Source organism: Tenrec ecaudatus, chromosome 10 (assembly GCF_050624435.1).
Source record: "Tenrec ecaudatus isolate mTenEca1 chromosome 10, mTenEca1.hap1, whole genome shotgun sequence".
Classification (NCBI taxonomy): Eukaryota; Metazoa; Chordata; class Mammalia; order Afrosoricida; family Tenrecidae; genus Tenrec; species Tenrec ecaudatus.
Window position 1 is genome coordinate 12,517,102 of NC_134539.1, and position 10,993 is coordinate 12,528,094.

At 38.3% G+C, this 10,993-nt stretch overlaps 1 pseudogene; it reads left to right on the forward strand.

The window, feature by feature from the left end:
* Window positions 1–9,693: 9,693 nt before the first annotated feature.
* LOC142460606 (small nucleolar RNA SNORA51) lies at window positions 9,694–9,813 on the forward strand (annotated as a pseudogene).
* Window positions 9,814–10,993: the final 1,180 nt, after the last annotated feature.

Sequence of the window (10,993 nt, forward strand, 5' to 3'; positions counted from 1 at the left end):
CTTTTACTTGCTTATTTTGAACATGTCATCAGAGCAAAAGCAATCTCTGTCCAGTAAAGGGCATCGTGTAGGTCAAGTAGAAGGCCAACAACCAGGAGGGAAATTCTCACTGAGATGGATGCTCACAATGCACTCGCACATACCAGTGGCTGTGCGATTAAAAAGATGGCTCAAGAGTGAGCAAGAGTTGAAGCAAACTTGAAAGCAACTAACAACAGTGAACAGGAATGTCTTTGGAATTACCAAACCTATCATCTAGGGTAAGAGGGTGAAATAGCCAAAAGTGTTAAAGGACAGCTGGAATCTAAAGTGCAGTTTCATTTAGACTGTTTTACAAAAGTAGTCATGCATGTGACCATCACTGATGTGTGTCTGTGGAGAGAGAAAGAGAGAGAGAGAGAGAGAGAGAGAGAGAGAGAGAGAGAGAGAGAGAGAGAGAGAGAGAAGAATACAGGATTTTTTTTAATATCTAAAATACAAATATCATAATCCCTTACATGTTGAAATTATCTCCCTGTAAAAATACAAAAAGATCTAAGCTTCATTTGTTTCTAAAATAAATTCTCAATAACCGAGGAATATGAATTGTGGCAGAAGATATACACCATGACCTAAACAGTGTTTAATATCTATACTTATGAATAAAAAAGAAGGCGACATTACGTATCTGTTTACTACAACAAGAGCAGATTATTCTCATGAAATTCTAGACACCTGTACTTGTTTCAAAATATTATCCCTGCAAAACACAGATAAAGGTATTTGCATTTTTTAAAGCATAAAACGATTGGTGTTATATATGAGGTCAGGGAAAGTGTTTAAGATTAAACTCTGTCTGACTGGATAATAACTAAATATGAATGCTTGTTTTACCTGGAATGTTTCCTGTACAGCTCTCTTTCTAGACATCACCCCTAGACTGACAGAGCATCTACAAACATCCACCTCAGCCAAACTGGGCACAATTGATAAGCAAAATGAATTTTGCCTTTTTGTTCCGTGTCTACACTAATAATTCTCATTTATTGCTTCCAGTGGATGTAGTAACTCAGGATTGAACCCTGTTATAAAAGTGAACTTTAGGGTACTTTAAAATATGATTGTGTGTAGACAATGGTGCATTAGAAAGGATTTTCTTAGGAACAGATGCCAGCTGGTAGGGAATCTAGCACATTGTTGAGTTTTGTAACCAAGACAGCTTAGGTGTGATCTACAAATACAGTATTACATTTAGGACTCTTTATCACCAGTATTGTAATGGAAACAAGTCAAAATAGTCTGTGTAGACCGAGTCTCCGTTCTGAAATTCTATTTTGTAAATTAGCAAACAGAGGCTGTCCGGAGCCTTGGCAGTGCTGTGGTTAAGACACTCAGCTGCCAAGCAGAAGGTCGGGGGTTCCATGGGAGAAAGATGTGGCAGGCTACTGCAGTAAAGAGCAGCATGATCCTTTAAAGGAAGTTAGAACACAAATGAAAAAGGCCAAGGTCGCCAGCCTGAACGGGTCTATGGACGAAAGTCACAATCCAGGTCTGAAATTGAACTCACCTTTGGCTAAATTTTCAGACACAACAGACAAATCTATAAGGGGAGCAGAAACCGGCATGGGGTACATGCCCCATAGACGAGTCAACCATTCACGCCTAGTTCTTCTCTATGTCTCCTGTGTCAGCTTTGCATATATGTGTCATTTTATGCCCCTCCCTCTTCAAGTGCTATGGCCCAGGTCTAAATACTATGGCCCCCCAAAAATCACAGTAGGCACCCAGACAGTTGCAGCTTGCAAATGTAAATTATATCTGTGATCAGGATTCCTAATGTAAACTGAGCTACATTTGACTGATACCCTGAGTTGTGGTGGTGGTGATTAGGTGTCGTTGAGTTGGGCCCAACCCACAGTGACCCTAAAGCATAACAAAGCAAAACGCTGCCTGGTACTGAGCCATCTCCCAATTATATCTGCGCTCGAACACATGGTTGAAGCCACTGTCACAATCCATCCCATTGAGGGCCGTCCGCTCTGCTGCTGGCCTCTCTACTTTACCACGCAGGATTATTTTCCACAATTAGAGAGTGTTTCCAATAAATAATCTTTTCTGTTCAGTTTTTATACAATGTGTTTAAGTAATGCACATTACATGAAAATAAGATTTTAAAATCTAAATGCTATTTTGTCCCTAGAATAAAATAAAGGCGAATAAGCTGTCTGCGTGTGGGGCTGGGGAACTTCATGGAAATTACATTCTCCATTTCCATTTGTGGATTCCTCTCTTTGCTCAATACTTCTGCTTCATGGATGTCATCTTCTTTGTAATATAGTTTTCTAAAAAGGGTGAATTTGCTTTTCTCAAATGCAGAGAGTTATTATTGAAAAAGTCAACAAAACTAGGAAAATGAGAGAGATTGACAAGTCTGAGATGCATAACCATTCCAAGCTGTTCAGAGCAGCTAACAATCTATGTTTATGCTGAGTTATAGACACTCGGCATGAAGCGGGTAATAGACATTGGTTCAGTGTTATCCTATCAAATGTGACCTCCTGACTTGGAGTGAAGTTCTGCGGGATTGATCCAAGGTGCTGATCGACATCACACGACTGCTTCCCGACACTCTATTGACCTATTGCCCCACACTCAGCTGCAGAGAGACATGACATTATCTGTGTCATTATGCCTTTCTACGCGTCACTCCTTGTCAGAACATGTATCTCTTAGTTCCCGTTATTCTCTATGCTTTCATTGTCTCAAGACACAGTGATCTCAACTACATATACAAGGCTGTACAACCACCACCCCTATCCCTAAAACATTTTATCAGCTCAAATAGAAAATCAGTATGAATTCAACAAATCTCATCGTCCCCTTTCCCTGAGCTGATGATAACTGCATCTACTTCGGTCAGTGTCTAAGCATTTGCCTATTCTAGAGATTACATCTAAGTGGAACGATACAATGTTTGTCCTGTCCTTTTCTGTCTGACTTACTCTCAGCATAATATTTTCAAAGTTTACTCATGTCAAAAGACGCATCAGAAATCCATTTCTCCTTACTGCTGAATAAGTTTCCATTCTGTGGATGTACCATAACCCATTGATCTAGTTTGCAGTTAACAGAAACATGGATTCGTTCCACTTTGGGGATATTATGACTAATGCTGCAATGTAAACAAGTATATGGCTGATTTCCTGATTTCAAATATTTTGCATATACCTGGGAGTGGAATTACTGGGCCATATTATAATTCTTTGTTTAGCATTTTTGAAAAGCACCAAATTGTTTCCATAGAAACATTCCAATGAACAATACACAAGGGTCCCAATGTTTCCATATCTTCTTTAGCATTTGTAATTTCTTATTTGCTGTTGTGGGTGGCATAGTGGTTATACATGGGGCTGCTAACCACAAACTCAGAAATTTGAATTACGGACCACTCCGTGGAATAAAAGTGAGGCTTTCTATTCCCATAAAGAGTTACAGTCTTGAAAACTGACCAAGTAGTTCTACTCTGACCTATGGTGTCACTTGAGTCTGAAAAGACTCACTAGCAGTGAATTTGGGGTGGGGTGGGGGTTGGGGGGTTGCTGTTGTAGACATAATAGCCACCTTAGGGGATATGAAGTGGTATCTCCTTGTGGTTTAGTTTCACATTTCCCTACTATCTTATGCCACTACTTCTCTGTCAGCTTGTTTTACTGTAGGGGCTTGTGCGTTGCTGTGGTGCTGGAATCTACATCACTGGTATTTCGAATACCAGTAGGGTCAACCAAGGTGAACAGATTTCAGCAGTGTCCAGACTAAGCATAGACTACAAAGGAATTGGCTGTCTGGCTCTGACAAACTAGCTACTGTAAAACCTTATGTATGTCAGAAGATTATCAGATACTGAAAACTTCATAAATTGCAGCAGAACATTGTCAGATGCAATACCTGAAAGGTGCTTCTGAGGTCAGAAGGCACTCAAAACATGACTGAGGAGGAGCAGCCTTAAGAGTACATATGTCTTCCACATGACAGCATCTGTGAGGAGATGATGCTGAAGGTCAACATCAGTAGCAAAAAAACGAGGTCAGAGATCTACTGATGAATATCAATTGCTTATTTTTAGGTTTGATTTTTTGGCCTTTTTTGTTCTTGTGTTGTCAGAATTAAATATGTATCTTTTCTGGCTAATTGTTATCATATTTGTAAAATAATTATATTTTCCTATTGTGTATATTGTCTTTTCACTTTCTCATTTTGACATTGGCCTTTAATTATATATATGTTTTCTTCTAAGAGTGTTCTTATTTTAGCATTAATATTTGGGTTATTGATACACTTTAGAGTTCATTTTTACCTATGTTCTTCCACATGTTGAAATCAAGTTGCTTACGCACCAATTTTTGAACTGTTGGGAAAAAAAGAGTTGGGAATATGAGAATTGACATTTTTAAGCTCCATTTTGCCCACTTTGAGGATTAAATGGGACTTACCCAAGATATGATATTTCCAACTGCCTCACCTGGATGCAAAGGCTTTACAATGAATAAAGAAAAATGCAGAAGAATTGGTGTATTGGAATTAAACTGTTGGTGGAAAGTCCTGAAAGTGCCAATAACTGTCAAAAGAACAAGTATACCTATATTTATGAAAATATAATCGAAGTGCTCCTTAGAAGTGAGGATGGCAAAATGTTGTAATTCGTTTTGTAGGCATAGTATGAGGACAATAAGTCTCTAAAAAATGAAATTATGCTCGGTAGAGGGTCAGCAAAAATGAGAAGGACACTCAATGAGATTCATTGACATGGCAGCTACAACAGTGGGTTTAAGCATAGCAACTTTGCAAGCAAGGTACATGTCCATGTCCATACAAGGTCTCTTCCACTTGCATATACGGTTGCTATGAGTCAGAACCAGCGTACTGTACTAGCCTCTAACGACCTAAGATCACTAAGGGTCTTCGTTTTGCAGTCATTACATAATCTGCTTCTGGTCATTCCGTCAGTGTTTCAAGCCCACCAGCTTCTCCCCAGGAGATAGATGTGTCTGTCTGCATTGGTAAGGATTACAACAGTTATTATCTTCATGATTCTAGGAAATGATTTGGTGGTTCCATGGAAATAAGATACCGTGCCCTTCCTAAGGGAAGAAGAGTCTGTTAAGAATGTAAGTAAGGTGCAAGGAATGCCTTCATGGGTGTGGCCATTTCAGTAAAATGTATAGAACTCAGATGCTAGCACTGGTCACTTTTGCCAACCCAATACATTCCATAAGAAGAGATGGGAGTGTGATAAGAGTTGTATGAGCCCCTAATAAAATGATTAAAATATTTATTTTGAATTAACAAAAGAAGAGATGGGAGTGAAGTACGTTGCATATGTTCTAGGTCTGTGTGCTGACAACCTCGTAGAAGCAGAAGTACTAGCGAGCTGAAACACTGAAAAGGCACAAGACAGTTACAAGAAGCAGCGGAGGAATGACGGCAACAGAACTGGGAATCCTGCATTGCACACAGAATGGGCTTCCCAGCCCATGGACGAGGGCAGTTATAGTGACTAGGCTAACACATGGACAGAGAGCTGCGGGCTTAGAAGGAAGGTAGAGCTTGGCTATGCTTGCTCTAGTAGGGCAAGATGCTCAGCACAATGGATCGACACAGTAGTTACAGCATTGAACTCCAACAGAGGAGGAACTGGGAAGAAGGATCGAGACCTTTATGGTTCCAGAGGGTCTTTATGAGTGAGCAACAACTTTAAGGCACCTAACAAGAACAACAACAACAACAGTAGGGTGGAAACACTGCTTGAAGGCTCATGCAAATGCCGACCAGGAAGAGGCCTGAATTCAGGCTTGTTTGGGAAGAGCCAATCCTGATCTAAGAACTGCATCCTGATTCCTTCCTGATCCTGAGTTAGAGACTGCTCTATGAGCTCCTTGGGGGCACTGAAGCAAGCTCCTGAGGCCAGCAGAGAGGAGAACAAGCTGTGGTCGGACTGACGGCTGGCAGAAGCAGTAAACTGCTCGTGGCTCTGCAGCTGTAGCTGACCTTTCTCTCACAGCCGTCAGGCTGGCCTGTTGGCGCTCATCATGCTTCCTTTCCTCTTCCTGAAGTAAGACTCACGTCATCTCTATAGGAACTGCATAAGGAAACTTCATTCTCACATTTTTATCTGAGGCCTTGTCATAGAGTTAGAATATGTTAATTAGCAATTTTAATTACAAACCTACGTGATAAAGGGATCACAGTAGTGGAGTGGGTAACAGACTGGACTGTTAACTGGAAGGCCAGCAGTTCACAAACACCAGCTGCTCTGTGGGAGAAAGATGAGGCTTTTGACACCCACAAGAATGTATAGTCTCATTGGCTACGAGTTGGAATCTAATAAATGGCAGTGAAGGTTTTGTGTTTGTTTGTTTGTTTGTTTGTTTGTTGTTGTTGTTGTATTGGGCTTACGGAAAATACATGATTTTCATGGTTCAAAGGGCTCAATAATACTTCAGTGTAATTATAATGAATTATTATATTTCAATTGCAATAGAAATCTTTTTTTCTTTCTTTCAGTGACACACATAGGAAGTAAGCTTATTTGGAAAGGAAAGAGGCAGGGCACTTAAGTTAGAGAGAGTTCATGATTAATAGCAGACCCAGTAAGGGATCCACGTGGTAGGGAAGATAGTGACCGGATAGACTAGCTCAAGTATGGGGAAGGAAAAGCAGTTTTTCTGGAATGTGAGGTTTAGGGTATCTCTATCTACTGTACATTTTTAGAAAGAAAATTTACTTCTCTGGAGATTTTTAAAATCATGTTTCCAAAGTAGTCGAACGAGAGGTACAGGAAAAAGTAACTCCTTACTCTCCGTAAGATGTAGGGGGCTGTACAATATTAGTTCATTTTATTTTCAGAAAAAAATAAAATCAAGTGTTTGAAGTACTACTGAGGGTTACATCACTTTATTGAAATGAGGTAAAATTTCTTGAATACTGATCATGTGCCAGAAGAACTAAAACAGCACATTTTTTCTATCAATAGTGATGAACTAATGCATTTAATTTACTATTACTATCATTTCCAAGATTTGGGGACAAAAAGAGGTAAAAGGATTAAATGATATTTTCCAAGTCATGTGTGTGATCAGAGGCAGAGGGGGCTGGGTTTGATCCCAGGCTCACTCTAAATACTACCTGTCATGTTGTACTTTCAGAGTTTCATGTTTTGTATATTATCACATTTACCACTATTTATCAAATTAAAGTGCATGAATATTATTTCAATTAAATGATTATACAATGCTTCACACTCCTATTAATTGATAAAGGCATCCTGATTTCAGTGGTTTTCATGTGAAGAAATCAAATGGTGCAATTTAGAATTAGTAATATATAGTAATTGGTAGGATAATTCCATAATATCAATTTTATGGACTAGAAAACTGACTAGAGAACAGAATTAATCATGGAATCTTGGTGATTTGCTGAAGGAAATACTGTAATTGAACATATACATTTTTCACATTAAAGTAAATAAAAAACTAGACTGGTTTTAAACCAATAAAGACATAATTAAAATTGTGTTTCAAGATATTTAAAAGAATTTTTTTCTTGCAGCTTTGGAAAAGTCCCATTTAGACTTTTGAATATAAATGAATTAATATTAATTGGGTGGAAACAATTAAATCCTGAAAACATAAAGGCCCTATTTACCTAAGTAAAATAAATGCTTTACTAAAGAGTAAATGTGCATGTGTTTCCAAGTCTTTTCACTTTAAATATACTAAAGGAAACATTATGGGGGGAGTGAACTTAGAAATGCATCTTGTAAAAGAGCAATTCAAATAGTGCAGTGGTTAAATGCTTCGCTTTTCATGCAAGATTGGCTGTTTAAACCTATCAACCAGTCTGCAACAGCACAATGCGGGTGTTTTCTTCCCACAGGTGTAGAACCCATATGGGGCTTTTGTACTCTGCCCTCATGGTCTCTATGAACTGGACCCCACTCAAAGGAAATGGATATCTAAGAAAAGAAAAAAATAAATGGTTGGTGATACACAACTCATTGAAAATTTGTCTGCTGGAGCTCACAAAGGGGTGGTGTGGAAAAAGAAAGAGAGAAAGAAAGAAAGAAAGAAAGAAAGAAAGAAAGAAAGAAAGAAAGAAAGAAAGGGAGAGAGAGAGGAAGAAAGGAAGGAAGGAAGGAAGGAAGGTCTTAGAATAAAAAAACTCTATGGAGTAACTTTGCTCCATAACACATAGAATCTCCTTAAGTTGGACTTGACCTTATCACATGAGTTTTGATTTTATCCAGGATAATGGATTTAAAATTTAAAGGCATTCACACTTAGAAATTAATAATTACACAGGTTGCTAAAAAGGAAACAACAATTGGAATTAACATTTGTGTTTCGAGTGTTAAAAGCAAGCCCTTTGATCTTTGTTTAATGCCAACGAGAACAATTCTCATTCCACCACTCAGGACCCCACAGTGAAGTTTCTTGGCAAGAATTTACAGAGCAGCTTTCCAGGCCAGCACAGTTGTTCAATATGGGACAATCTGGATGCTGGCTCAACAGAAAGACGCCCACTGCGGCTGTGAGTCCTTGGGAGCAGCAGTCTGGTGCAAGAACTAAAGGAGAAGTATACTCTAAAGATTTTTGATACTGAGACGTTATACAGAATCTCCTGACTCTTTAGGATGTAGGCATAGGTGTAATATTACATTGATTTACAAAGGAAGAGAGATAAGATTATAACAGCACCCAAGACTGTAGACAAAATGACATTCTAGTGACATTTATTTCAGAGAATCCTGGGTGACACAGGGGGTTTGTAATTCTTGACAACTGAAAAGAGGATCATTCCAAGCCATCCTTCAGCTCTGCGAAGGAAAGGTGTGTCAACGTGCTGCCGTAAAGATCACATGGAAAACAAGCGAACCAAGAAGCCCTTGTACTTGAACGCATGGACTCATCCTTAACTGAGGCCAACAAAACAGTAACTTCATAACGAGTTCAGTTTTCATCATTGGCAGCAAAGAGCCTAAAAAAATGGAGCTAGAGAACATCCCACATCACAGCTAGATCTTTGTGGGAGACATCACAAAGATGACAGTGAGAAAGATGGAACGGAAAAAGATGAATCCCAAAGGGTGGGGGAAGGGAGAATGTAGAACAAGTCAACCAGGGTCAAAGAGCCATTTCAGATTTTTTAAGAATAGAAGTTCCACATGGAATTCTGAAAGGGATATCTGAAGGCGCCATTCTTCCCCCAACCTCACCTATAGTTTAAGAGTAAAGATTTAAAGCTCAAAGTAAACATAGAAATAGTCCTGATGCCCAAGCATTTGACTTTATCCTCATTCTTTATTTATTATTTTTGTTATAAAACAAAGCATATTTATCTGATGTGGCTTTTTTATAATTACACTTTCACCACCAAAAGACCCTTAAAAAAGTATGTGCTGTATATATGTGTGCATAGGCCGAGTTTTTCCAGCATATTTTTAATGCAGTTCTTGTGGTAAAATTAGATGCCTCGGCTGATATTCGGGTCAGCTTATACTCGAGTATATATGGTATTACATTTTGCGTTGTAGAACAATTCTGCAACCCTTGATTTTGCAGATATACATGGACTGAGCAAGTGATCAAAACAGAAGGAAAAGAAGTAATGCAGGCTTCACCAAGGTATAAACTAGATACTATGGAGAAAGTACATGCTTGCCTCCTTGTGCTTACCACAGCCTGTGCTCTCGCACTGACTATATAGAAAAAGGAGGCAACCCAACCTCAACCCAAGCCCTGTCTGTGCCTGGTTTGTATTGTGAACGGGGCAACATGGCACCGAGGGGAAAAGAAAGAAAAAAAGTACATGCTAATATATTTACTTACCTTTTAAAAAAATTAAACTCTAACTTCAAATCCAATTTAAAAAATATAAAATATAATGCACACTTAAGTTTCTCATAGAATCTCATTTATTTAAGGTGGAACTGGTTGACTTTCAGATTTCATCCAAAGAGGTGATATGGGCTGTAACATGTGTGGAGCTTTCTTTGTAAAAAAGACCATCTGAAAATATCTGTATATAATCAGAATCGGCATTTTCTGAAATCAGAATACAAGCTACACTAACCAATTAATGAGAAAATAATCCATATGACTTCTAAAAATCATGACTTTAAATAACCCACTTGATTCAATTCATAATCTTTTAAATAGGTGGATGAAATGTAAAGAAATGAAAAATTCATAACTTGTTATATTGGCTTAGAGAGCTGAGAGAGGAAATGTATTGTGAAGATTGGTAAAGTAGAAAGTTAATTAAACCAGTGAAAACTTAGGTACTGCAATGTTTGCTTAGAAGAAAACCAATACCTTTAATGTATTGATTTTTCATGAATGTATTCTATTTGGAGCGAAATCACAGTTCTCAAACAGTTTTATGTTGTAACTGAACTGTTTTTTTTTCCAACTGCAAAAGCTAAGGAAATGATAAAATTCCCTATATTCTATAAAACACAGTGCATTGTTCCCAAAATATTCACATATGGTTTAAAAGAATAGACTTTCTAACTAATTATTTATGACATATACAAGCCTGCAGGACTCATAAATACATACTGATGACATTGATTGTGGCAATGCTTATGGTGTTGATAGTAATACTTGGAGAAATGCTACAATGATGATGCTCACATTTATGATGGCCATACTCTGCCCGAGCAGCAAACCTATAATGTATGCTAATTGTTTGTGTTCCCACACTCTTCAAAGGAGAATAGAGACTGAGAAAAAAAGAAGTAAAATTTTCAAAGTTCAAATGTCTACATTACATAACTCTAGAGCGTTTGTGGTTACCTAACACCATTCCCGTTTAAAGTGTTGAAAAGCAAGGAGCACCTGACCTAGGTCTTGTATATTTTCAATCGCCTCATACACATGTGAAAGTTAGACATTCAATCATGAAGTCCCAAGAAGAATCAAGGTACTTGAATAGTGCTGGCAAAGAATATTGAAAG